Source organism: Aulostomus chinensis, chromosome 22 (genome assembly GCF_037954235.1).
Source record: "Aulostomus chinensis isolate RoL2024-O1b breed Wild chromosome 22, RoL_Achi_v1.0, whole genome shotgun sequence".
NCBI lineage: Eukaryota > Metazoa > Chordata > Actinopteri > Syngnathiformes > Aulostomidae > Aulostomus > Aulostomus chinensis.
In genome coordinates, this window is record NC_141341.1 from 13,023,593 (window position 1) to 13,035,983 (window position 12,391).

Genomic DNA, 12,391 nt, shown 5'->3' on the forward strand with positions numbered 1-12,391 from the left:
CGTTTTTGTCTCAAATGCATTTGTGCTGAGTAGTTACACTCAATGGTCTGATGTGAAAAGAGTCCAGGGTCAAAGTCAGACAAGGGGAAATCTGCAGGGTGCTGAGAGCAGGGAAGGCAGGTGCAGCAATGCCACAGATATCCTGTACACCGGGAGAACAATTTATCAAAAAAAAGCAGAGGAAAATCAAGAGGTAAAATGGTGGCAGAGCATCGACGCCACGTGGAGTAAAGGCAAAGAATGAGGAGGATTCCAGATGTCCCCGAAGCTGGTTGGAAGACATGGAGATGGTTCATTCAACAAGAGCTGCCTCAGAGTCATGGAGGAGGACTGGACCGACATGCCAAGATTACCAGGGAAGAGCTTCCCACCTTCCTGAGAGGTAAGTGAGCACTACCTGCTGGGCTCTTTTTTAAAAGAATCACAAGCTTTAAAAATTTCACACCAAACTTTTTTTTTTTTTTTTTGGTTTGTTACAGTAAACTGAGCTGTGCTCCTACCAGAACTTGATGTGGAGATGTTTTACCTGCTGTGTCTGATGGATGGACAGCTTTGAACCTTCAGCATCACGTGACAGGAAGTGCATCCTCTGACTGAAGGAAACAAACAGTGAGTCCCAGAACAGACAACAACGACTGCAGTGTTGAAAAAGAGAAAGACATATTAGCACAACACTACATACTCACTTATTTTTTTGAATAAAAACAATATTCCAGCTGAGTATGTGTTCATGGATAAGCATAAATGTAGTTTATGTATTCCAAATAATGTTGACGCCTACTGTTGTCTCTGCTTACAGTGTCTCAGCTTACCTCGAAGAGAGGCTGCCTGCACCAAGATGGCCACTACTTCAGCGTGCAAGATGTCATCCCACACACCCAGCCCACCCCAGGAATATGGACCAGTATTGCAAAGGATATGTCTGACATGTCTGAATTTATTCATGAATTCCAACCATACTTTGATTAAATTCATATTCTGAATCAGTTGTTGATGTGCACTGCAGCTGTGGGAATCATCTTCTTCCCATGTTTGTTGGCATATTTCTAATAAAGCTTTTCTTTGCACGATGAACTTGCTCTACTTCCGGTTCCTTGCTAAGAAACTTTGCTAAATTTCCGGTTTAAGTGAAATTAAACTTATTCATGAACAAAATGCAAAGGTTTCCTGATAATCAAACAGCATTCAATGTAGTAAGCAAATGTAACACAATGGCTTTCACACTACGTCACGGATGTTTTACAGCTGCACACCTCAATCTCTGGGTCTTCATTGAAGCAAGTAAACATATAGAATTATCAGACAATTCCTTTTTCTGCCACAGGTTTGAAAATGTTTGCTTGTGAATTAAACATGAGCTGACGTGAATCATGTATTTCTCATATATTCTGCTCACATTTGGCTTCAGTATGAAAAACTCTTACATGTTTGTTCTGACACAAGAGATCCACTGGCCACAAATTATAAATTGTTCCCACTCTGGTTAATCAGGAAATGTTTATTAATTAAAACTTGGATTAACGTACAGCTTGTAAAACTAAATATAATAAATATTACCTTGAGGTCAAAAATGAAACAAAAGAAGTTGCCATGTTACCTGAAATAACTTGAGATAAAAGTAGGTGGGTAAGAATTGAAGAAAACCCTGATGATGAAAGTAAAGGTTGTGTGTTGTTCTATTCCTGCATGTGGAGGGACGTGCTAAAATTATTTTTACTCAGTAACTATTCACTGATGAACTTTTTTTTTTGGAAACTATTTCTTATTTTGAATTTTATTTTGAAATTCGTACTGTGTCTTGTTTACCTAGAGCCAGGAAGTTGGTGCTGCTGCTACCAGTGTGTGGCGTTGTTGTCTGGCCCTTGCCTTTCAGCTGCGTGTTTTATTGAAGTGTAAGTGGTGTAAATTAATTAGTTTAAAGGAAAACATGCATGTGGGTTTTTAGTCTGTAAAAGTTGGAATGTTGAATTAAACATTGGACATGGAGTCATACGGTCTGTAAAACCTGCATGTGTCATTGTTGTGTAGTTTTCTGGCAAAAATAAATCAACCAAAACTTTGAAAGAAATGCATAATTTTTCTACAAAATAATTCAGTGAAGAATGATTTTTTATAGGCACAGAAAGAGGATTATAAGTGACGTTGAGCCCTAAATAGGAATGGCAGATGTACAGCATTCATACAATAGATGGTGTTACATGTGTGACATGTAGAGCTGGCTCAGGTGAGCCCCTGCATGGTTTCTCCCTCTCTCTCTGTTTCCCTCCTCCCTCTCCTGCTCTTAGGAGGAAGATCCAGGAGGACGCTGGCTGCTTCCTGTTCTGCCTTCCCACATGACATCTGGGAGAGGAGTTGATTGGAGCCTGGTTGCCCCTCCACCTGGCTGGTTACAGGGAGGCCTCTTCATAAGCCACTCCCCTGCTTTGTTCTGGCTCTCTCTCTGGCGACCTGCTGAGCAACAGACTTTGAGACAAATTTGTTAGATCAACCTATTTGGAAGTGGGAGGTGGTAGGTTTAGATTAGATTGGGGTACCCCACACAACTCACATCATGTAGTCTTCTTTTGTATACCACACTAGTTTATGGGTTGGTGCCATCCTTGTGCGTTTTTGACAACCTTTATTCGTTAGACAGGCAGGCCTTTTGGTACCTGTGTTTCTTGTGTCAGGAAGACTTCAGTTAGGCCTTGTTTTGTTGTCTTAAGTTAATTTGTTTGGCACAATCCCCTCACGGCCTATCTTCCCTTCCACTTTGTACACGACTTTTGTTCTTTTGATCACCCCTATTTTTGTGAAATAAATAATTCTTGCACTTATAATTTTCCACTTGGCTGTTTGTGTTATTCCTTGTGTTGCCACAAGGAACGTAACAGATGGATTGCACAAAAATGAAAAAAATCAGCCATTAGAGAACGATGTGAAGGTCAGGTGGTATGTGAGGAGGGGCGAGAGGGCCCAAGCCTTCTCAGATGGACCCTAGAATGATCATTTCAGTATTGCAGTCATCAAACTTGTGCTAATGCACAATAACGGTTTTTTTTTTTAAAGATGCAACAGATCAGGTCTCCAGTCTCTGTTTTATCAGTGTACTTTGGACAAATGAACAAGCTACAGTATGCAAAAATATGTTTACATCCTTTTAAAAAAACAAAACAAAAACAATGTACATAGGCATGCATTGAAATAATGTCCCTTTTGTATGCAATGGTAAAAACAAAATGGGGTTAAGATTCCCATCAAGCCTTCAGCGAGAAGAAAGATGATCTAGTTTGATACTGACCATCTTACAACAATATTTTGGAGAAATGTATGTTAGACAATAGAAGAATGTGTTCCTGTACTATCAATTCAATAGGATTTTATGAAGATAGAGTGAAACAGCAGGGTTGTGGTAACTTCAGTCCATCTATTTTCACAACTGAATTAAAGCTGAATAAGTTCTGCTCCCTCAGCAGTAGAATCCTTCCAGCCTTGCTAAGGATCTATTTTGTGTATTTTTGCTGATATCAATAAACATATTTTCAGAAATCGCTTTGATTTTTTTTATTGATCATGTTGAAAAGCTTAGACGGATCAGGCTATCCTACATGTTTTAGAGATCTGAATAGTTTTTAAATGTATTTTTCCAAAAAATATGAGTCAATAAAAAGTAACGAAAGAAAAACCCCTTTGCCCTTTAATTTGTGTTGCGTTGCTATGAGTTCACAGCTGTGAAATATGAAGTCGTTTTGACGAATCTCGACAAATTCTTTCGAGAAACTTCCTTCTTATAGGAGTTAAAAACCGCAGAAAGTCATGAAAATACATATCTCACAGTTACAATCCCACTAGAGATTCCTACCTGGGTTGAATGCCTTAGTTTACACTAATAGATAATAATATCAGACTGCTGGACTGGGAGCCTGTTTAAGTGACTCCGAGCGTGCACTGATCTGATACTCACTCCTGAGTTATCCCAGTTTGCACTGGAGAGGCTCTTCATGCAGGTTTCCCTCTCCAACTTGAACTCCTCTTGTAGAGGAAATTCTGTTATGGAAGCCGTTCCTTTTTTTACCTGTGTGTTCTTAAGTTACAGGTTCCTTGTTACTGTTACTACATATGTTCAAGTGTTAAGGTCATCATGGGCACATATAATGGAGGGGACTACTGAATCCAATGATAAATGCCTCAGCAAGAATATAGAGTCATAACGCTGAACGTTAACGGGCTACAGAACCCAATTAAAAGAGGAAAACTTCTAGCCAAGATGAAAAGAGAACAACAACACATAATATTCTGGCAGGAAACTCATATGGTTAAAACTGAACACCAGAAATTGAAAAAAATGGGTTTTAAAAATACTTTCTTTTCTTCATATGCAAATGGAAATGCAAGAGGAGTTGCAATACTTATTGCAAATAAGGTGGACTTTCAGCTTCCCAAACAGATCGTGGACAAGGAAGGGCGTTTTGTCTTGGTGAGGGAACACTCGACTGGAAAGAAGTAACATTACTCAATATTTACAGACCACCAGGACAGGATAAGACACTAATTGACAGAATATTTGATTTAATAGCTACAGAAGTCTCTGGTGTCATGATCTGTGGGGGGGACTGGAACGCCCAGTTGCATCCCACCCTAGACTCTACAAACCCGACAAAGAGAATGAACTCTGAGTCTCTGTATATTAAGAAAATGATTAAAGGGATCGGTACAATCGATGTATGGAGGGACTTTCATCCACTTACTAAACAATGTCCTTTCTATTCTCACCCCCATGCAGACTATTCTAGAATTGACTATTATTTTTATGTTCAGAACAGACAGGCACAGAGTGCTAGATTGTAACACTGGTGTGAGGGATATATCAGATCACTCGGGAGTATACATGAAAATACATTTGGATGTCCCACACAAAAATACCACCTGACGACTTAACACCTCCATGCTGAATGATGATCAATTTAAGGACTTCATTAAAAAAGAAATAAGGGACTACTTGGAATTTAACAGTAACACAGAGGTGTCACCGAGTATGTTATGGGATGCTGGAAAAGCAGTATTGCATGGGAAAATTATAATGTGGTCATCACAAAAGAAAAAAGAAAAACTTCAACGAATCAATGACCTGACAAATAAACTCGACTTACTGGAGCAGAAGCATATAGAGTCTAATGACCCTGCCCTACTAGAACAAATATCTTCAGTAAAATCAGAACTAAACAAGAAACTCAATGACCTGGTGGAACTCAAATTGAAATATGTCAAACAAACCTACTAGGAAAATGGAACTCGAGCGAAAAAAATATTGGCCTGGAGACTGAGGAAACAGCAGTCTGAAAGATCCATTTACAAATTAAAGGACCCTGTCACCAAACAGATGTGTTTTAAACCAGAAGAAATACATAAGTTGTTTGAAATATACTACAGGAATTTATACACTCAACCTCAATTCGCAGAACCAGCCACAGTGAAGCAGTTTTTAGAATCTTTAGACCTGCCGTCCATTGGCACAGAAGAAAACCAGCTGATAACTGCAGATATTACATTAGTAGAGGTCGATAAGGCCATTTCTAAACTGAAAACAAACAAAGCAGTAGGGGGAGATGGGCGACCCGCCGAGTGGTAGAAGTCTTTTAGGGACTCCTTAACCCCACTTTTACTAAGATGTTTTAACAATGTGCTTCAGGGGGGTGAGACCCCACCGTCTTGGAAACAAGCCATAATATCTGTAATACCGAAACCAGGAAAAGACAGGACAGAGTGCAGCTCGTACCGGCCTTTTTCTGTTTTAAATGCTGAGTATAAAATATTTCCTTCAATTATTGTCAGTAGGCTTGAAAATATTGTCCCAGACCTGATTGATACAGACCAGACCGGATTTGTTAAAAATAAACATACACAAGATAACGTCAGGCGTGCAATACACCTGATGGACATTATGAGCAGAAGTCACACGAGGTTCCTTGCAGTTGGCTTTGACGCCGAAAAAGCCTTCGACTCTGTTCGGTGGCAATTCTTATATTTGGTCCTACAACGCTTTGGCTTTAACGATACTGTTGTAAGATGTCTTGAATCAATATATGATTCACCAGTTTCCCAGATCAGAATAGATGGCAGTCGTCCAGGCACAGTCCCTTTGGAGCAGGGATGCCGACAGGGCTGTCCTCTGAGCCCCATCCTGTTTGCTCTATTTATAGAGCCACTCGCTCAAAAAATCAGGGAAGACCCAGAGATTATGGGAATCGTATTTAAGGGAAGAGAATATAAGACATGCCTATACGCAGATGATATCCTGGCAACCCTGTCCAACCCAGATACCAGTCTCCTTAAACCAATGTCCACTCTCGACCAATATGGTTTCTATTCAGGATACAAACTGAACATCGAGAAAACCCAGACTCTTTCTTTTAATGAGTCACCCCAAGAAAACACACATAAAACCTTTGAATTTATATGGAAAACCAGAATATTGAAATATTTAGGAGTTAATATTCCCAAGACCTATGAAGGTATATATGAAGCAAATTACGGTGTCATCACAAACAAAATTAAAAATGACTTGGATAGATGGACTCCCCTGACGCTTGACTTACACAACCGAATAGAAGCTATAAAAATGGTCATACCACCTCAATTGTTATTGCTTTTCCAATCGCTACCTGTAGAAATACCGACTAAACAGTTTAACCAATGGAATCGGATCATCTCTAGATTCATATGGCAGAATAAAAAACCTAGGGTACGCTACAAAACATTACATCTGCCAAAAGAGAAAGGTGGGTTGCCACTTTCATGTCTAGAGGACTACTACAAAGCAGCACAGCTGCAGTATGTTGTCTATTGGTGTAGGGAGGGTTACGATGCAGGGTGGAAGGAGTTCAAATTGAACCAACTAGATATTCCTCTTCAATCATTACTGGGTGACAAAACCCTCAAGATGATGTACTCGAGTAAATTATGCAACCTTTCAACGACTCCCCTTAAGATCTGGTTCAAAGAGGTCGGCAATTCAAACTTAGAGAGGAAAGCTCGGCTTTTGAGATGGGTTGACCATGACAGAGATTTCCTACCGGCCCAGCTAGATATCAGATTTAAAGAACTGACCCGAAAAGGCATTACTTCATATTGTGTAATTTCGTCTGACACAGGCCTGGATAGTTTTCAACAGCTGCAGAAAAATCATGACTTAGACAAACAAGATTTCTACAGATATTTGCAGCTCAGGCACCACTTTGATAGAAATATAAAACATTTAAAAGAAGGTGACATGGACCTCATGAACATTGTTTTTGATGCATATAAAGGTAAAATTCACAAGAAAGAGGGCTCCAGAATATACTTGTGCCTACAACTTAACAAAAACTTGTCAACATCGTATGTGAAATGTTACTGGGAGAAGGAAGCAAATATAAGCTTGACAGAAGACGAGTGGCTAAACATATGCAAAATAAATTCTTCTATCACCAGTTCAGGGAAATGGAGGGATTTTGCATGGAAAAATATAATTCGATTTTTTATTACCCCAAGAAGAAAATATTTACAGAGTGGCAGAGCAGAATTTGGGCATTGCTGGAGACAATGTAACGATGTAATGGCTGACCACACTCACATCTTTTGGTGCTGTCCAGTAATTCAGCAATATAGGCAAGATGTAGTTAAAGAAATAAATTAAATCCATAATTTAATCTTAATTTTTGGGGATTATTTTTGAGACACCTGACAAATGATCAAAGTGTGACACAAAACAACAATAACATGATGTGATGTGATACGTTGATCTCATTTTGATGACATTGTGGGGATTTAAATCCGGTTTAGCCATTAGACGTGACTGTTCCCTCAAAAGGTTCCACCATCAGCTGAATCCATTTACATGGTGGTTTGAACCAGTTGACCACTTTTTTGTTGCCTATGTGGGTGATACAGCACACGTATGTCAACATATGTCCTATTTGTATGTGTTAATGTTGCGGCAGCATTAAAGCTTTTGAAAACAGATGAGTTAGAAAACACTCTTCGGATGAAGACAACGACTGCTGGCCTTCAGATGAAGACAACGACTGCTGGTCTTCAGATGAAGACAACGACTGCTGGTCTTCAGATGAAGACAACGACTGCTGGTCTTCAGATGAAGACAACGACTGCTGGCCTTCAGATGAAGACAGCGACTGCTGGTCTTCAGATGAAGACAACGACTGCTGGTCTTCAGATGAAGACAACGACTGCTGGTCTTCAGATGAAGACAATGGCTCCTGGTCATCCAATGAGGACGATGACTCCTGGTCATCCGATGAGGATGATGAGTCCTGGTCATCCGCTGAGATTCAGACTAAGATTCAGATAACTTCATTTATCCCCGAGGGGCAATTAAGGATCACAACTCTTATGTGCTTATTATAGATTCTCCTTAATTTCTCAATTTCATTTCAAAGACTGGTTCACCCCAAAGATCCCACCCCTCACAGCCAGAAAAGCAATCTGGTATACCATTAGCATCTGAGTGGTCGGTGAAACTCCCTAACGACCACCCCTGAAACTCCCTGACACCGCACAACGACTGTCGTTTGGGGAGGCCAGGTGAGTCTCGGGAGGGTCGTTTCCACCACAATAGCACTGACCACTCCCACATAGGTTTATAAGCTGGAGTTTCCACACTCTTCACTAGAATTGAAGAAGCCTCTCGGATGAGAGGTGAAACGTCTTCAAGATAAACTTACGTCCAGTTGACCAGATTTTACTTCGCTTCGATCTACGATGACCTGGATGAATGAGAACCTACACAGACATATACATTTGTTGTGTATGTACGCTAAACTTGAGCAGTCCGTTGACCCAGTGGAGGCAAGTGAGAGTGAGGCGTCGCAGCAAGAGCCGCGCCAGCCAAGCCCGGGCGGGGCAGGCTGCAGCCAACAGGCGCTGCCACCCCAAGGGAGGTGGAGAGGGCAGAGGCGGGGGTCAGGAACACACGGGGGAGGGGGGGACAGTACGTGCCATTTGCGTCACCAAGGCAGAAGGAGTTCTCCTGGAGAATAAACAGTGGGCAGATGACCTTCAGTAGCCGATAAGGTTGCTGTGTTTGGGTTAGGGCAGAGGAGCACACAGGATGAGGATGATGAGTCCTGGTCATCCGATGAGGACGATAAGTCCTGTTCATCCGATGAAAATACAGACTCACAGTCCTCAGTTGAGGAAAACAAAATCCGGTTTAAAGATGAAGACAAAGGCTCCTCATCTTCAGAGGGAAAACATGAGGACCACAACTCCTGGTCTTCAAATTAAGAAATCGACTCCTGGTTACCAGATGAAGACATTGACCCCCAATTGAATGAAGGAGAAAATCATACCCGGTTAAAAGATGACAATAACGGCACCTCATCTTCAAATGGAATGCAAAAATCCACTCGCATTTCCGTTTTCAGAAGAATTTACAAAACCTTTCGTCGAATCACGGCTGTGTTTCGCTGCTGCGTCAGACCCACAGCAGAGGATTGACGTTTTTGTCTCAAATGCATTTGTGCTGAGTAGTTACACTCAATGGTCTGATGTGAAAAGAGTCCAGGATAAAAGTCAGACAAGAGGAAATCTGCAGGGTGCTTAGAGCAGGGAAGGCAGGTGCAGCAGTGCCAGAGATATCCTGTACACCGGGAGAACAACTTATCCAAAAAAAAGCAGAGGAAAATCAAGAGGTAAAATGGTGGCAGAGCATCGAGGCCACATGGAGTAAAGGCAAAGACTAAGGAGGATTCCAGATGTCCCCGAAGCTGGTTGGAAGACATGGAGATGGTTCATTCAACAAGAGCTGCCTCAGAGTCATGGAGGAGGACTGGACCGACATGCCAAGATTACCTGGGAAGAGCTTCCCACCTTCCTGAGAGGTAAGTGAGCACTACCTGCTGGGTTCTTTTTTAAAAGAATCACAAGATTTAAAAATGTCACACCAAACTTTTTTTTTTTTTTTTTGGTTTGTTACAGTAAACTGAGCTGTGCTCCTACCAGAACTGGATGTGGAAATGTTTTACCTGCTGTGTCTGATGGATGGACAGCTTTGAACCTTCAGCATCACGTGACAGGAAGTGCATCCTCTTACTGAAGGAAACAAACAGTGAGTCCCAGAACAGACAACAACGACTGCAGTGTTGAAAAAGAGACAGACATATTAGCATAAAACTACGTACTCACTTTTTTTTTTGAATAAAAACAATATTCCAGCTGAGTATGTGTTCATGGATAAGCATAAATGTAGTTTATGTATTCCAAATAATGTTGACGCCTACTGTTGTCTCTGCTTACAGTGTCTCAGCTTACCTCGAAGAGAGGCTGCCTGCACCAAGATGGCCACTACTTCAGCGTGCAAGATGTCATCCCACACCCAGCCCACCCCAGGAATATGGACCAGTATTGCAAAGGATATGTCTGACATGTCTGAATTTATTCATGAATTCCAACCATACTTTGATTAAATTCATATTCTGAATCAGTTGTTGATGTGCACTGCAGCTGTGGGAATCATCTTCTTTCCATGTTTGTTGGCATATTTCTAATAAAGCTTTTCTTTGCACGATGAACTTCCTCTACTTCCGGTTCCTTGCTAAGAAACTTTGCTGAATTTCCGGTTTAAGTGAAATTAAACTTATTCATAAACAAAATGCAAAGGTTTCCTGATAATCAAACAGCATTCAATGTAGTTAGCAAATGTAACACAATGGCTTTCACACTACGTCACGGATGTTTTACAGCTGCACACCTCAATCTCTGGGTCTTCATTGAAGCAAGTAAACATATCGAATTATCAGACAATTCCTTTTTCTGCCAAAGGTTTGAAAATGTTTGCTTGTGAATTAAACATGAGCTGACGTGAATCATGTATTTCTCATATATTCTGCTCACATTTGGCCTCAGTATGAAAAACTCCTACATGTTTGTTCTGACACAAGAGAACCACTGGCCACAAAGTATAAATTGTTCCCACTCTGGTTAATCAGGAAATGTTTCTTAATTAAAACTTTGGTTTAACGTACAGCTTGTAAAACTAAATACAATAAATATTACCTTGAGGTAAAAAATGAAACAAAAGAAGTTGCCCTGTTACCTGAAATAACTTGAGATAAAAGTAGTTGGGTAAGAATTGAAGAAAACCCTGTCAATGAAAGTAAAGGTTGTGTGTTGTTCTATTCCTGCATGTGGAGGGACGTGCTAAAATTATTTTTACTCAGTCACTATTCACTGATAAACTTTGTTTTTGGAAACTATTTCTTATTTTGAATTTTATTTTGAAATTCGTACTGTGTCTTGTTTACCTAGAGCCAGGAAGTTGGTGCTGCTGCTACCAGTGTGTGGCGTTGTTGTCTGGCCCTTGCCCTTCAGCTGCGTGTTTTATAGAAGTGTAATTGGTGTAAATTAATTAGTTTAAAGGAAAACATGCATTTGGGTTTTTAGTCTGTAAAAGTTGGAATGTTGAATTAAACATTGGACATGGAGTCATACGGTCTGTCAAACCTGCATGTGTCATTGTTGTGTAGTTTTCTGGCAAAAATAAATCAACCAAAACTTTGAAAGAAATGCATAATTTTTCTACAAAATAATTCAGTGAAGAATGATTATTTAGAGGCACAGAAAGAAGATTATCAGTGACGTTGAGCACTAAATAGGAATGGCAGATGTACAGCATTCATACAATAGATGGACTGCACAAAAATGAAAAAAATCAGCCATTAGAGAACGATGTGAAGGTCAGGTGGTATGTGAGGAGGGGCTAGAGGGCCCAAGCCTTCTCCGATGGACCCTAGAATGATCATTTCAGTATTGCAGTCATCAAACTTATGCTAATGCACAATAACGGTGCGTCTGTGGCTCAGCAGGTGGCCCACAGCACCTGTGGGGACAGTGAGTATAACCTGCGGAGCCGAACGGTGGTGTGCGGCTCCTGCGGACTTCCATCAGACAAATCCAGCAACTGCTCGGTGTCTTCAGCTTCCCGCTCCTTCAGCAGCGGGGGTGTCTCTGAGGGTCTACTGCCACACACCTATGTGTTCAGCGCCAGCACACCTCGCAAGGTGGGCCCTAACCAACAGAATACATGACTACATTCAGAACTACTTGTTTTTCATTTTCTTTATTTAAAAATCAAGGTGTTTTGATTGAAAGTTGTTTTTTTTTGCATCACATATTAATTTTGTTCACTATTTTCTTCAGAGTGGAACCAGAATGGAGAACTGTCCAATCATGTGAGCTCCTGGATCCATGCAGGAGCCCTTCAGCTCCTTTAGTTTTCAATGATCAGGTCTCCAGTCTCTGTTTTATCAGTGTACTTTGGACAAATGAACAAGCTACAGTATGCAAAAATATGTTTACATCCTTTTAAAAAAAATACAATGTACATAGGCATGCTTTGAAATAATGTCAGTTTTGT